General features: G+C 46.3%; 1 protein-coding gene and 1 non-coding gene across 3 annotated transcripts in view; both read left to right on the forward strand.

The window, feature by feature from the left end:
- AARS1 (alanyl-tRNA synthetase 1) overlaps window positions 1-13,415 on the forward strand; it is a 104,176-nt gene that overhangs the window by 33,725 nt on the left and 57,036 nt on the right. The window lies entirely within an intron of this gene.
- LOC127491405 (5S ribosomal RNA) lies at window positions 11,903-12,021 on the forward strand. The gene has a single exon (XR_007920071.1). It is a non-coding gene; the product is annotated as a 5S ribosomal RNA (ribosomal RNA).

The raw sequence follows: 13,415 nt of genomic DNA on the forward strand, positions 1-13,415 counted from the left end.
TTATTTGAAAGGCAGAGCCACAGTGAGGGAGAGGGAAATCTGTCTTGGGGCTAGGCCAGGCCAGGCCTAAGCCATAAGCCTGGAACTCCACTCAGAACAATCTTGTGAGTGGCAGGGGCCTAAGAACTTGAGTCATCATCTATTGCCTTCCCAGCTGCAGAAAGCTGTGGCCTCCAGGACTCCAAACAGCACTCTAAAATGGGAGCAGGCACCCCAAGCAACTGTGGCCCCTGTAGTTTTTTTATTGGCATTATTATGAATATAATGGCCAAATATAATGGCCGTACAAGTCCATCAAACTCATGTCACACATTACCTAAGTCCTCTCCTCCTCCTGCCTTTGGAACAGAGCTTTCTCCATTATCTCAGTATTAACTGATAACACGTTGATGAACATTTCCATATCATCAACAAATCAAATCGTCTGTTTCCAGTTTACATTTTGTCTCTCCTCACCAGAATATGAAATCTTCAAACAGAGCAAAGATCACAGCGAACTGGTGATCTCAGAAAAGTTCACGGCATATGGTGTGTTCTCAATGAATCTTTTTTTTAAAGCATTGAAGAATACACTAAGATTTTATTGAAATTGGATTACTCTAGGCTGCATTTTTAATCACAACAACTATGTCAAAATGTATGAATGGGGGCTGGCACTGTGGTGCAGCGGGTTAAAGTCCTGGCCCGAAGCTCTGGCATCCCATATGGGCTCCAGTTCTAGTCCTGGCTACTCCTCTTCCAATCCAGCTCTCTGCTGTGGTCTGCAAAAGCAGTAGAAGATGGCCCAGGTCCTTGGGCGCCTGCACCCATGTCAGAGACCCGGAAGAAGCTCCTGGCTCCTGCCTTTGGATCAGTGCAGCTCCGGCCATGGCAGCTATCTGGGAAGTGAACCAGTGGATGGAAGACCTCTCTCTCTCTCTCTCTCTCTCTCTCTGTACCTCTCTCTGTAACTTTGTCTTTCAAATAAATAAAATAAATCTTTAAAAAATGTATGAATGACTTCAGCAGATAATTTGCAATAGCAGATAATCAGCACATGAAAAGACATTGCTGGAATGGTTAAAATCAAAGATTGATACATTATGTCTTGGTAAGATGTGGAGCAACAAACTTCTGGGGAAAATGTTAAAGGGCTTTATATAACTGTATGACAGTTTCTCAAGAAGAAAAATATACACCTACCCTATAGTCCAGCAATTCCACTTTTAGCTATTACCCAAGAGAAAGAAAACATATATCCACAAATAAACTTATACACAAATATTCCTAGCAGATTTAGTCAATAGTCACACACCAGAAACAAACCAAATGTCCATGAACAGGAGAATGGACTATGATATGTTTATTTCATTGGACTGTTATTTAGCAATAAGAAGGCACTACTGATATGCACAAATAGATTGATCTTGAAGCCTTTATGTTGAAGGAAAGACATAAGACACAAGAGATACAATCTATATGGTCTATGAGATTGAAGAATAGGAAAAATGAAATCTATACTGATAAAAGACTGCATCTGGAGGGGAGAATTTTGGGTAGCCACAATGGAACTGACTGACAGAATCATTATATTTCTTGATGGGGGTTCTGACTGCATCTGAGAATACTTCAAAATGTTCATGGAAAAATGGAATTGAAATAATAAGTGGGGCCAGCATTGTGGTATAGCGGGTTAAGCCAACACCTACAACATGGCATACATTATGGGCACCAGTTTAAGACCTGACTGCTCAACTTTCAATCCAGCTCTCTGTTAATGCGCCTGGGGAAGCTGAGGAGGATGGCCCAAGTACTTGGGTTCCTGCACCCATGTGGGAGACTCAGAGGAAGTTCTGGGCTTCTGGCTTTGGCGTGGCCCAGCCCCGGCCATTGTAGCCATTTGTGGAGTGAACCAGCTGATGGATCTCTGTCTGCGTTTCAAATAAATAATCTTAAAAAAAAAAAGAGAGAGAACATGCATTTTCCACAAGCTTTTTGAGGATCTCTATGAATGTGTAGATTTGTTAACCGGAACTTAGTAAACTCAAATAACTCTATATTTAAAATATTATTTTGTTGTATATAAATGATTTCTCAATACTGACTGAAAATCAAAAAAGGGATGAAATACACACAACATAATGAAGGATTTGCCATTTCATAGTATTTCAGTTGAAAGAATATAGAAACAAAGTTATTACATAGTACATGATTCTATTTATTTAAGTTCAAAACAGGTATATCTAATCTATACAGATAGAAGTCAAAAATGGGCCAGTGCCATGGCTCAATAGGCTAATCCTCCGCCTGCGCCGCCGGCACACCGGGTTCTAGTCCTGGTTGGGGCGCCGGATTCTGTCCTGGTTGCTCCTCTTCCAATCCATCTCTCTGCTGTGGCCCGGGAGTGCAGTGGAGGATGGCCCAAGTGCTTGGGCCCTGTACCCACATGGGAGACCAGAAGCACCTGGCTCCTGGCTTCGGATCAGTGCGGTGCGCCAGCCGCAGCAGCCGTTCAAGGGTGAACCAACGGTAAAGGAAGACCTTTCTCCCTATCTCTCTCTTTCACTGTCCACTCTGCCTGTCAAAAAATAAAAATAAAAAATAAAAAAAAGAAGTCAAAATTGGTGGAGCCCGGCATTGCGGTGCAGTGGGTTAAGCTACCAGTTCGAGTCCTGGCTGCACCATTTCTGATCAAGCTTCCTACTAATGCATTTGGAAAACCAGCAGTGGAGGACGGTCCAAATGACTGGGTCCCTGCTGCCCAAGTGGGAGACCAGATGGAGCTTCAGGCTTTTGCCTTCAGCATGGCCCACCATGGACCGTTGTGGCCATTTAGGGATTTAGGGAGTGAATCAGTGGATGGAAGAACTCTCTGTCTCTGCCTTTCAAATAAAGAAAGAGAATAAAGTGGCAGGGGCTCAAACACTTGGGCCATCTTCCACTGCTTTTCCCAGGCCATTAGCAGGGAGCTAGGTCTATAGTGGAATAGCTGGCAGGCCAGCACTGTGGTAAAGTGGGTTAAAGCCCCGGCATGCACCACTGGCACCCATATGGGTAGTGGTTCAAGACCTGGATGCTCCATTTCCGATACAGCTCCCTGCTAATGTGCCTGGGAAAGCAGTGGAGGTGGAGGATGGCCCAAGTCCTTGGGCCCCTAAACCCACTCTGGAGACCTGGAAAAAGCTCCTGGCTCCTGGCTTCAGATCAATACAGCTCCGGTTGTTGGGGCGATTTGTGGAGTGGACCAGCAGCTGAAGACCTCTCTCTCTTTCTCTGTCTCTACTTCTCCCTGTAACTCTTAAAAAAAAGAGTGGAGGGCCGGCGCCGTGGCTCAACAGGTTAATCCTCCACCTAGCGGCGCCGGCACACGGGGTTCTAGTCCCGGTCGGGGCATCAGATTCTGTCCCGGTTGCCCCTCTTCCAGGCCAGCTCTCTGCTGTGGCCAGGGAGTGCAGTGGAGGATGGCCCAAGTGCTTGGGCCCTGCACCCCACGGGAGACCAGGATAAGTACCTGGCTCCTGCCTTCAGATCAGCGCAGTGCGCCGGCCGCAGTGTGCAGGCCGCGGCGGCCATTGGAGGGTGAACCAACGGCAAAGGAAGACCTTTCTCTCTGTCTCTCTCTCTCACTGTCCACTCTGCCTGTAAAAAAAAAAAAGAAAAAAAAAAAGAGTGGAATAACCGGGACATAAACTGGTGACCATATGGGATGCCTGTGTTGCAGGTGGCAACTTTACCAGCTATACCACAGTAGCCTCAATAAATAAAATCTTTCAAAAACAAGAATCAGGGGACCAGCACTGTGCCTAAGCAGGTTAAAGCCCTGGCCTGAAGCGCCGGCATCCCATATGGGCGCCGGTTTGAGTCCCAGCTGCTCCTTTTCCAATCCAGCTCTCTGCTATGGCCTGGGAAAGCAGTAGAAGGTGGCCCAAGTCCTTGGGCCCCTTCACCCACGTGGGGGACCCGGAAGAGGCTCCTGGCTTTGGACTAGTGCAGCTCCAGCTGTTGTAGCCATCTGGGGAGTGAACCAGTGGATGGAAGACCTCTCTCTCTGTCTCTACCTCTCTCTGTAACTTTGTCTTTCAAATAAATAAAATAAATCTTTTAAAAAATACAAAACAAAAATCAGAATGGTGGTTACGTGGGAGATGGGATGGAGAAAGCAGAATTTGTTGCAAAGGAACATGAGGGAACTTTTAAGGGTGAAAAATTTCTCTGTATCTGGATTGGATTGGATTGGTATCAAAGTTCATGGAATTGGTTTATTTGTATTACAAAGACATAATATATTTATATTCTACTCTATGTAAAGTATACATCAACTAAAAATAAATTCAATAAAAAAGTCAAAGTTGGCCGGCGCCGCGGCTCACTAGGCTAATCCTCCGCCTTGTGGCGCCGGCACACGGGTTCTAGTCCCGGTCGGGGCGCCAGATTCTGTCCCGGTTGCCCCTCTTCCAGGCCAGCTCTCTGCTGTGGCCAGCGAGTGCAGTGGAGGATGGCCCAAGTGCTTGGGCCCTGCACCCAACGGGAGACCAGAAGTACCTGGCTCCTGGCTTTGGTTCAGTGCGGTGCACTGGCCAAAGGGTGCTGGCCGCGGCGGCCATTGGAGGGTGAACCAATGGCAAAGGAAGACCTTTCTCTCTGCCTTTCTCTCTCACTGTCCACTCTGCCTGTAAAGAAAAAAAAAAGTCAAAGTTTAGAAAAATAGGAGGAGGGGCAGCAGTGCTGTGGCATAGTAAGCTAAGACTCCACCTGTGTTGCCAGCATCCCAAATGGATGCCAGTTTGTGTCCCGGCTACTCCTCTCCTGATCCAGCTCTCTGCTGTGGCCTGGGAGTGCAGTGGAGGATGGTGCAAATGCTTAAGCTCCTGGCTCCTGGGTTTGGATCAGCCAGCTCCGGCCAATGCAGCCATTTGGGGAGTGGACCAATAGATTGAAGGCCTTTCTCTCTGTTGCTCCCTCTGTAACTCTACCTCTCAAATAAATACATAAAATATTTAAAAAAAATAGAAGTGGATGTTTAGCACGGCAGATCAAGCACTGTTAGGATACCTGCGTCCCATACTGGGGTGCCTGGGATCAAGTTCCAGCTCAGCCTCCACTTCCAATGTTGGCCCAAGGAATGAGTCCCTGCCCCCACACACGAAACCTGGATTGAGGCCTAGCCTCTGGGATTCCGTCTGGCCCAGGGACAGCTGTTGAGGGCATTTGGGGAAAAATCAGCAGATGAAAGGTGTCTGTCTCTCTCTCCCTCTCCCTCCCTTTCAAATAAAATGAACAAAATTTCAAAAGATAGTTCAAGGGCCAGCGCCATGGCTCACTTGGTTAATCCTCTGCCTGCAGTGCCAGCATCCCATATGGGTACCGGGTTCTAGTACCGGTTGCTCCTCTTCCAGTCCAGCTCTCTGCTGTGGCCTGGGAAGGCAGTGGAGGATGGCCCAAGTGCTTGGGCCCCTGCACCCGCATGGGAGACCAGGAGGAAGCACCTGGCTCCTGGCTTCGGATCAGCGTCGCTCCGGCCATAGTGGCCATTTGGGGGGTGAACCAATGGAAGGAAGACCTTTCTCTGTCTCTCTCACTGTCTCACTCTATCTGTCAAATAAATTAAAAAAAAAAAAAAGATAGTTCAAAAAAAGAAGAGACGGTGGTAAAGATGTTTTCTGAGCTCTTAACCAGTCATTAAAACAGAGGGCATGCAACACACCAGACTACAGAAGAATGTCAATGTGGTACTGTCTTCCCAAGTGGCTAATCTAATTCTGAGCATCCTTGTCAACAAACTGTTAGTTTAGTCTACACTGTTAGGAGTCAGAACAATGTTTTAACTCCTTGACAAGCAGCAACCCCCAAGAAGACTCCTATTTGTTTTCTGAGGAGCAGTGCTCCTTCTGGTGCTTGCTGTTAACAACTGCTTCTGAAAAAGACTAGAGTTTGAGGTACCTCTCCTTCCTCCCCTTTCTTATCTCATATACACCAAAGCTTTCCATCTCAATTGAAAGCAGCAACACCCAAAGGCAAGTGTAAATTTTTCAAGGCAGAAGATCTCTTAGAACAAAAGTTGAAGTCTGGACAACCATCATCCTTTTTGTTTGCCATCTCATCATGGCACCCAGAAGAGGATTTCTACAGCCAAGGGTGGTCTCCCTGAGGAATTGAGAGTAGCATTTTTGTTTGTAATGGATTTGTATTTACTGAATTTCTTTTATTTCACTCCCACCTGTACTACTGGGAGGTTGACTGGTGTTTAATTCAGGCTAGTGCTCTCAGGCAGTCCCTGAGGTAGGATTAACACTATTCTCTTAGCTGACACCTACACTGCAAAGGAGTGGGGAGGCACCCCACAAGGCAGCCCCACAAGGCTAGCTGGGTTTTCCTCAGAGTCCAGTTCTGTTAGACTTGGCTGCAGATGTAGCAAACAGTTAACGTTTCAGAAACTCCCTCCAGTGATCTTGAATCACGTCATCCAACTCCCATACCACCCCTAATGCTACCTCCTCTTGACCACTGAGGAACTCAAGTTCAGAAACCTTAACTTTCTCAACATCAGACAGCTTAATTAAGTGGCAAATATGGGATGTGAATTCAGAACTCCTCAGTTCCAAGGAGGGAGGGACAATTAAAACAAAACTCAATCTGGGGCCGGCACTATGGTGTAACAGGTAAAGCTGCCGCCTGCGGTGCCAGCATCCCATATGGGCGCTGGTTCAAGACCCAGCTGCTCCACTTCTGATCCAGCTCTCTGCTATGGCCTGGGAAAGCAGTAGAAGATGGCCCAAGTCCTTAGGCCCCTGCACCCACACGGGAGACCCAGAAGAGGATCCTGTCTCCTGGCTTCAGATTGGCGCAGCTTCAGCCATTGTGGCCAACTGGGGAGTGAACCAGTGCATGGAAGACCTCTCTCTCTCTCTCTCTGCCTCTCCTTCTCTCTGTGTAACTCTTTCAAATAAATAAATAAATAAAACAAAAAACAACTCAATCTGTCCTGGGCCCAGCGCATTGGACTGCAAACTCCTCCTTGTGGACAGCTGGCCAAGGCCAGAGGAGCCAGCCAATCAGCAGAGCACGATACCCCTTCCCCCAGGCACTTCTCAGCCTGGTGAGGGAGGTGTCAATGGGACTTGAGCACTTGATGAATTTTGTTGTCATCACTCAACTCAGTGTCCTGGGCTCACCACTGGCTTACTGGCGCCTTTGGCCATAGTGGGCATGAGGCATGATAAACAGTTGCATCAAGGAGTGAACTAACCAAGCGGAATGATTGGCAAACAACTGTCAAGACTATTCTTTCTTTTTTATATATATATATTTTTTATTTTTGACAGGCAGAGTGGATAGTGAGAGAGAGAGACAGAGAGAGAGGTCTTCCTTTTTGCCGTTGGTTCACCCTCCAATGGCTGCCACGGCTGGCGTGCTGCGGCAGGCGCACCGCGCTGATCCGAAGGCAGGAACCAGGTGCTTCTCCTGGTCTCTCATGGGGTGCAGGGCCCAAGCACTTGGGCCATCCTCCACTGCCTTCCTGGGCCACAGCAGAGAGCTGGCCTGGAAGAGGGGCAACCGGGAAAGAATCGGTGTCCCGACCAGGACAAGAACCCGGTGTGCCGGCACCGCTAGGTGGAGGATTAGCCTAGTGAGCTGGGGTGCCAGCCAAGACCATTCTTTCTGAGCCAAAGAGGGATTTGAAGCCCTGGGCCTCTGGATTGGGGCGGAGGTGGGGATGACAGGGTGGGAACTCTGGCTCTCAGAACTTACTTTCTATAGGCAGCTGCAAAGATTCAGAAAGTAATTTAGGAATAATGCCAGGAGCCACACTAACTTTTTATTTGGGCCACTGAAGTCTAATGACCAATTTCTAATGATCAGATGACCTATAAAGTGTGTAAGAATCATTTTTTTTTTCACAAGAAATGTAAAACATGTTCCACAATCACTCGTTAAGATACATCAACAGGGTGGATTTCAGTGGTGATAAAGTTGGACATACTTCCGACCCCTACTGAAATTAAATACGAGGGAAAGCAGCTGCTAAACAAGTGATCCTACAAGGACCATGAAGCGTACACAGCAGAGTGGTTGAAAACATGGACCCTGGAGTCAGACTGCTGGGGCTTGAAGCCTAACTTGCTACTTCTCGCTGCAGGGCAAATTACTGAGCCTCTATGTGCCTGCTCCCTCACCTGTAAAATGGGAATCAAAACATTCGTGAGGAGTGAATGAGTTAATCATGTGGCTCTTTAGAAGACTGCTTGACATAACAATGTTGAAAAAGAAAATACAGGGCACTGGAATGTTATGATAGAGGGGCACACCTTCCTGAGAAGCAGTTTGTACCTTAGAAATAGGAAAGATTAGAGGAGCCCATGTTCTGACACAGCAGGTTAAGCTACTGCTTGCAAAGGCTGGAAACTTAAATTGGAGACCCAGTTGGAGTTCTGCTGCTCCGCTTCTGATCCAGCTCCCTAATGTGCCTGAGAAAGCAGCAGATGATGGTCCGAGTGCTTGGGCCCCTGCCACTGTCCTCTTCTCTTAGAAGGAATCTAGAGACCAACTACCAAGCTATGAAGATCAAAGACCAGGTGAAGGGACCCAGAAGTCCCATGAGTCCAGGCACAAGCTCAGAGAAGGCAGCAATACAAGTGAGGCTCAGAGAGCAGCTGAGCCATTGAGCCAACTCCCAAAACTGTGCAAAAGCTGCTGGTTCAAAGCATTGTTCTGAGGTGATTTCTGACATAGCAATGGCTTGTTCACACAGAAGGACCTGGTGATTGTTGACTGATGGGCAGGGAAGGAATCCACAATAAATCCAAGGTTTCTGGCTTGAGCAAAAACAACTGTAACACCGTTTTGTGAGGTAAAGTAGAGGAAGAGCTGAGGGGAGATCCCGGTTTTTATGGAGTATGGTGTTTGGTGGCAGTATGAGATGATGGGTTTCATACAGGCCATGTTGGTATAGACATCCCAGGTGCAAATGCTATTGCTTCTACAATCCTAGAGCTCAGTAATTAGGTCTTGGTGTAGATTTGGGAGTCACTAGCAGGCAAACAAAGCCACAGGAAAGAACAAGATTGTGGCCGGCACTGCAACTCACGTGGCTGATCCTCCACCTGCGACGCCGGCATCCCAGGTTCTAGTCCCGGTCGGGGCGCCGGATTCTGTCCTGGTTGCTCCTCTTCCAGTCCAACTCCCTGTTGTGGCTCGGGAAGGCAGTGGAGGATGGCCCAAGTGCTTGGGCCCTGCACCCACATGGGAGACCAGGAGGAAGCACCTGGCTCCTGGCTTTGGATCGGCTCAGCACGCCAGCTGTGGTGGCCATTTCGGGGGTGAACCAGTGGAAGGAAGACCTTTCTGTCTCTCTCTCACTGTCTAACTCTGCCTGTCCAAAAAAAAAAAAAAACAACCACACACACAACAAGATTGCTTGAGGCAGAGGAGAAGTGGTATAGAACAGAGTGAGCCATGAGCAGTGGTCTTACTTAAGTGAACATAAGAGCTGGCCAAGGAGACTGAACTGAGTTCAGAGGGAAGGAAGATTACTGAGTGGGGAATGCCAGTTTGGTGGCCAACAAGAGTGGCTACAGGGATTGTCCATGGTGTAAACGCTAAATCACATATGATGATGGAAGTGTTTTTAGGATTAGCAACATGTAGGCCATCAGGAGTGCTGGGGTAGAAGTCAGGCTGCAGAGCCATGAGTAATGGGATTCAGTACATAGAAGCCACTCAGACAAGAATTGGCAATCAAGGATAAATGTACGGGGTAGAGGATGAGGACAACAGAGTTGAATGTTGTCAGGTATGTTTAAACATCAATTGAGAAAAAGGTAATGGGATGGGAAAGTAGAAAATATGAGAGGCGAATCAGTGGAGCAAGGCCTTAAAAAGGACAGGGAATGAACTGGGAGAGAAATTCAGATAATAAGGAAACATCTCCCATTGGAATGGGCAGGAGAGGGGACAACAGGTACACTTGGAGAAGGTCTGGTGAAAGAAGGTTAAGGAAGTTTATGTTCATCATTTACTGGAGTAGGAAAATTATTTGCTACGGCTGAGGGAGATGATTGGGTTGGAAGTCTAAGGTGAATTAAAGTCTTGAAATGGGCACAGCAGAATGTGTAATGTGGGGAGTTACCCAGAAGAGCCATGGGAAAAGAAGCATTGCAGCTCTGACGCTGTCCCCTCCACTAATGTCATATATAAAGTCTGGTTAATTGAACACTATTTAATTTGTTTTTCTGATATAATCCTGCAATGTGTAAACACTGGGACCTGGTCTATTGCTAAACCTAGACTCAAATGGCATTGGTTTATCTGGACAATTTGTAGACAAATTTAGCAGGTATGGGGGAGGAAAATAAATCGACCAGAGGACAATAAACCTACCATACTGCACCATCTAACTTAACCAGGGGCTTACTCAATGGAAGCAGGGAAGTTTGCTTTTAGAGATAAGCTGAAATCTAAGGCCATCTGTCTATTCAACTGGGGAATCCCCAGGATGCTGGAAGCCTATAGATGAGGATATCAGGAAGTCATGAAGACTCCCAAAGCACGTAGCAGTGCTTCTAGAAGAGTTCTGTCTAGACATCCCCACCCCTCTGCAACCCATGACCACAGGGTCATGCTAGAGTCACATAAAACAAAGATCTGCTCCTCACTTCTTGACTCTGTCTACGAGATATGGCTGAGCCAGAGGGGATAGTGTCTCAGCTGAGCAAGCTTCATGGAACATTTTTTTCCTCTACCCACTACTCCTGTCCCCCATTTCACAACTTGGAACTACTGTGAAGAAGGCCTTTGATGAATACAAAGCCAGAACAGTTTCTAAGTCAAGGTAGAAGCACCCAATATTTTCACCTAGGCTCTAATTTCACAACAGGTATTTGAAGTCATTATGGGGACACCTGGTCTCAAATATAAAATTAAGGAAACAGGGTACGGGGGCCTCTTGGCATCAGCCCCTCAAGTTGCCCTCACCTCCACTGTCACTCTTGGAAGATGCTACAAACAGATTTGGACCACGGAATAGGGAACATTTATTCTCAAGATGAAAAGCAAAGTCAAGTAAAATTGCAGGACGTTCCCAGGTATCTGGTGTCCATATTCAGGACCAAGAGAAACATGAAGAGTGTCCCTGAAATCAATAACAGCTTGGGTATGCATGTGTCCCTGAAATCAATAACAGCTTGGGTGTGTTGGACAAAGAAGGGCCAGTTCTTTCTTTTAAAGGTGACAATGTGACATACAGCTAGGTATGAGATTTAACCCTGATGTTACCCGTGCCTTCCAAACCTCCTGTTATTTTTTCCCTGGATGATTTTGCATAGTCAGTCTAATTTTGAAGAGCCTCAGTTCAGTTTGGAGTAACAATAAGAGGGGTAAGAGCCTACTACTCCTTCTCTATCCCTTCAATAGTCCTTCATCTGTGTTCTCAAAATAATGATATCTCAGCACTGCTGGGTGATGGAACTCATGCAATGAAATCTGATTTTTCAACTGCCAGTCTCTTTTTCCTCCAATATATTCAATATCCTTGTGTACCTCTGCTAGGCCAATTTTCCCAAAAACCAGTTTCGTAACTTCCTTGCTAAGATTTAACAATCTATGACAATTTACTTTGAAATTCAAATACAATTTTCCATGGTTTGAATATAGTATTCTCTCTCAAATTCATGATGAAACTTATATACCCAATGCAACAGTACTGAGAAGTACAGAGTGATCGACAGTGTTGAGAATTATTAGGTTATGAGGGCTTACATGAATGGAATCAGCAACTTTATAGAATGGCTGGAGATCAACAGGTTCATCAATGCCCTTCAACCTTTCTGCCATGTGAGGGAGGACACAGTCCTCCTCCCCTCCAGAGAAGGCAGCCACAAGGCACTACCTGGGAATTAGAGAGCAGCCCCCAATAGACAACAATCTAATCTACAGCCTTACCACCCTGAACGCGCCCGATCTCGTCTGATCTCGGAAGCTAAGCAGGGCCAGGCCTGGTTAGTACTTGGATGGGAGACCGCCTGGGAATACCAGGTGCTGTAGGCTGGGCCGGTGCTGCGGCTCACTAGGCTATCTACCTGCAGCGCTGGCACCCCGGGTTCTAGTCCCGGTTGGGGCACCAGATTTTGTACCGGTTGCTCCTCTTCCAGTCCAGCTCTCTGCTGTGGCCTGGGAGTGCAGTGGAGGATGGCCCAAGTACTTGGGCCCTGAACCCCATGGGAGACCAGGAGAAGCACCTGGCTCCTGGCTTCAGATTGGCGCAGTGCACCAGCTGCAGGGGCCATTGGGGGGGGTGAACCAACGGAAAAGGAAGACCTTTCTCTCTGTCTTTCTCTCTCTCACTGTCCACTCTGCCTGTCAAAAAATTAAAAAAAAAAAAAAAAAAAAAAAAAAAGACAACAATCTAGCCAGTACACTGATCTTGGACTCCCTGTTCTTTTATTTATTTAAAGATTTATTTATTTATTTGAAAGTTGAACTGGCGCCCATATGGGATGCTGGCGCTGCAGGGGGCAGCTTTACCCGTTACGACATAGCACCAGCCCCCTCCCTATTCTTTATAAATTACCCAGTCTCGACTGTTATAGCAGCATAAAAATGGACCAACACACCATTCAGACAATCAGATATTTATTTTGTACCTGATGAGACTTTTCTCTGCCCACACAGCCAGGCTGCTCTGCTCACTATCCCACCAGTATCCATGGTAATCCTGGTAAACTTGCTTTTAGTCTTGATATTCCCATCTCCTGCTTAAGTGCACTTTTCTTGTCACTTGAAAAAAAAAAAAAAACTAGGGAGAAGACCTATCTCCAAACCCTGTTTCTTTTCCTTTCCTAGGACTAGAAGAATGGAAAGTAAATGCTTCGTATGTACTGGGACTACCTTCCTTCTGAATAGTTAGCCCGCATCCTCTGGCTTACCAGCAGAAAAGGAATACGAGTAACCCTCTGCCACTGAGCAGGGCCCTTGGCTTATGGAGACATCCCAAATACTCATGCTGAAGCAATGTCAACTCTGAAATAGAATAATAATATCTGGTCAGAACTAGCCTAAGGAATAACATGTGACTCTTCATTTATATATGATTACTATTACCAACAGCCAAAAACATACTGTTCTTTCCTTCTTATGCTTATTATGTCTAAATAACATGAATACTTCATAATTAAGTTCAATTGACATTGATAAAGAATACATCAACGTTTTAGCTTTTATGCATACAGGTAATGAAAGACACTAAGTAAAAAAGAAAATCCACTATTTATGAATAACAAACAACTAGAACGTTGCATCAGACCAAAATTACCTTTTTCCAAGTTTCTCTGTTTTAGAGTAGTTTTTTCAAATATAAAAACTTACTAAAATCAGTAAAGAATGCCTGGAGACTGAAGGGCACCAAGCACAATACATCTTTACCTCACTGATGTATGTCTCTA

Source organism: Oryctolagus cuniculus, chromosome 18 (assembly GCF_964237555.1).
Source record: "Oryctolagus cuniculus chromosome 18, mOryCun1.1, whole genome shotgun sequence".
NCBI lineage: Eukaryota > Metazoa > Chordata > Mammalia > Lagomorpha > Leporidae > Oryctolagus > Oryctolagus cuniculus.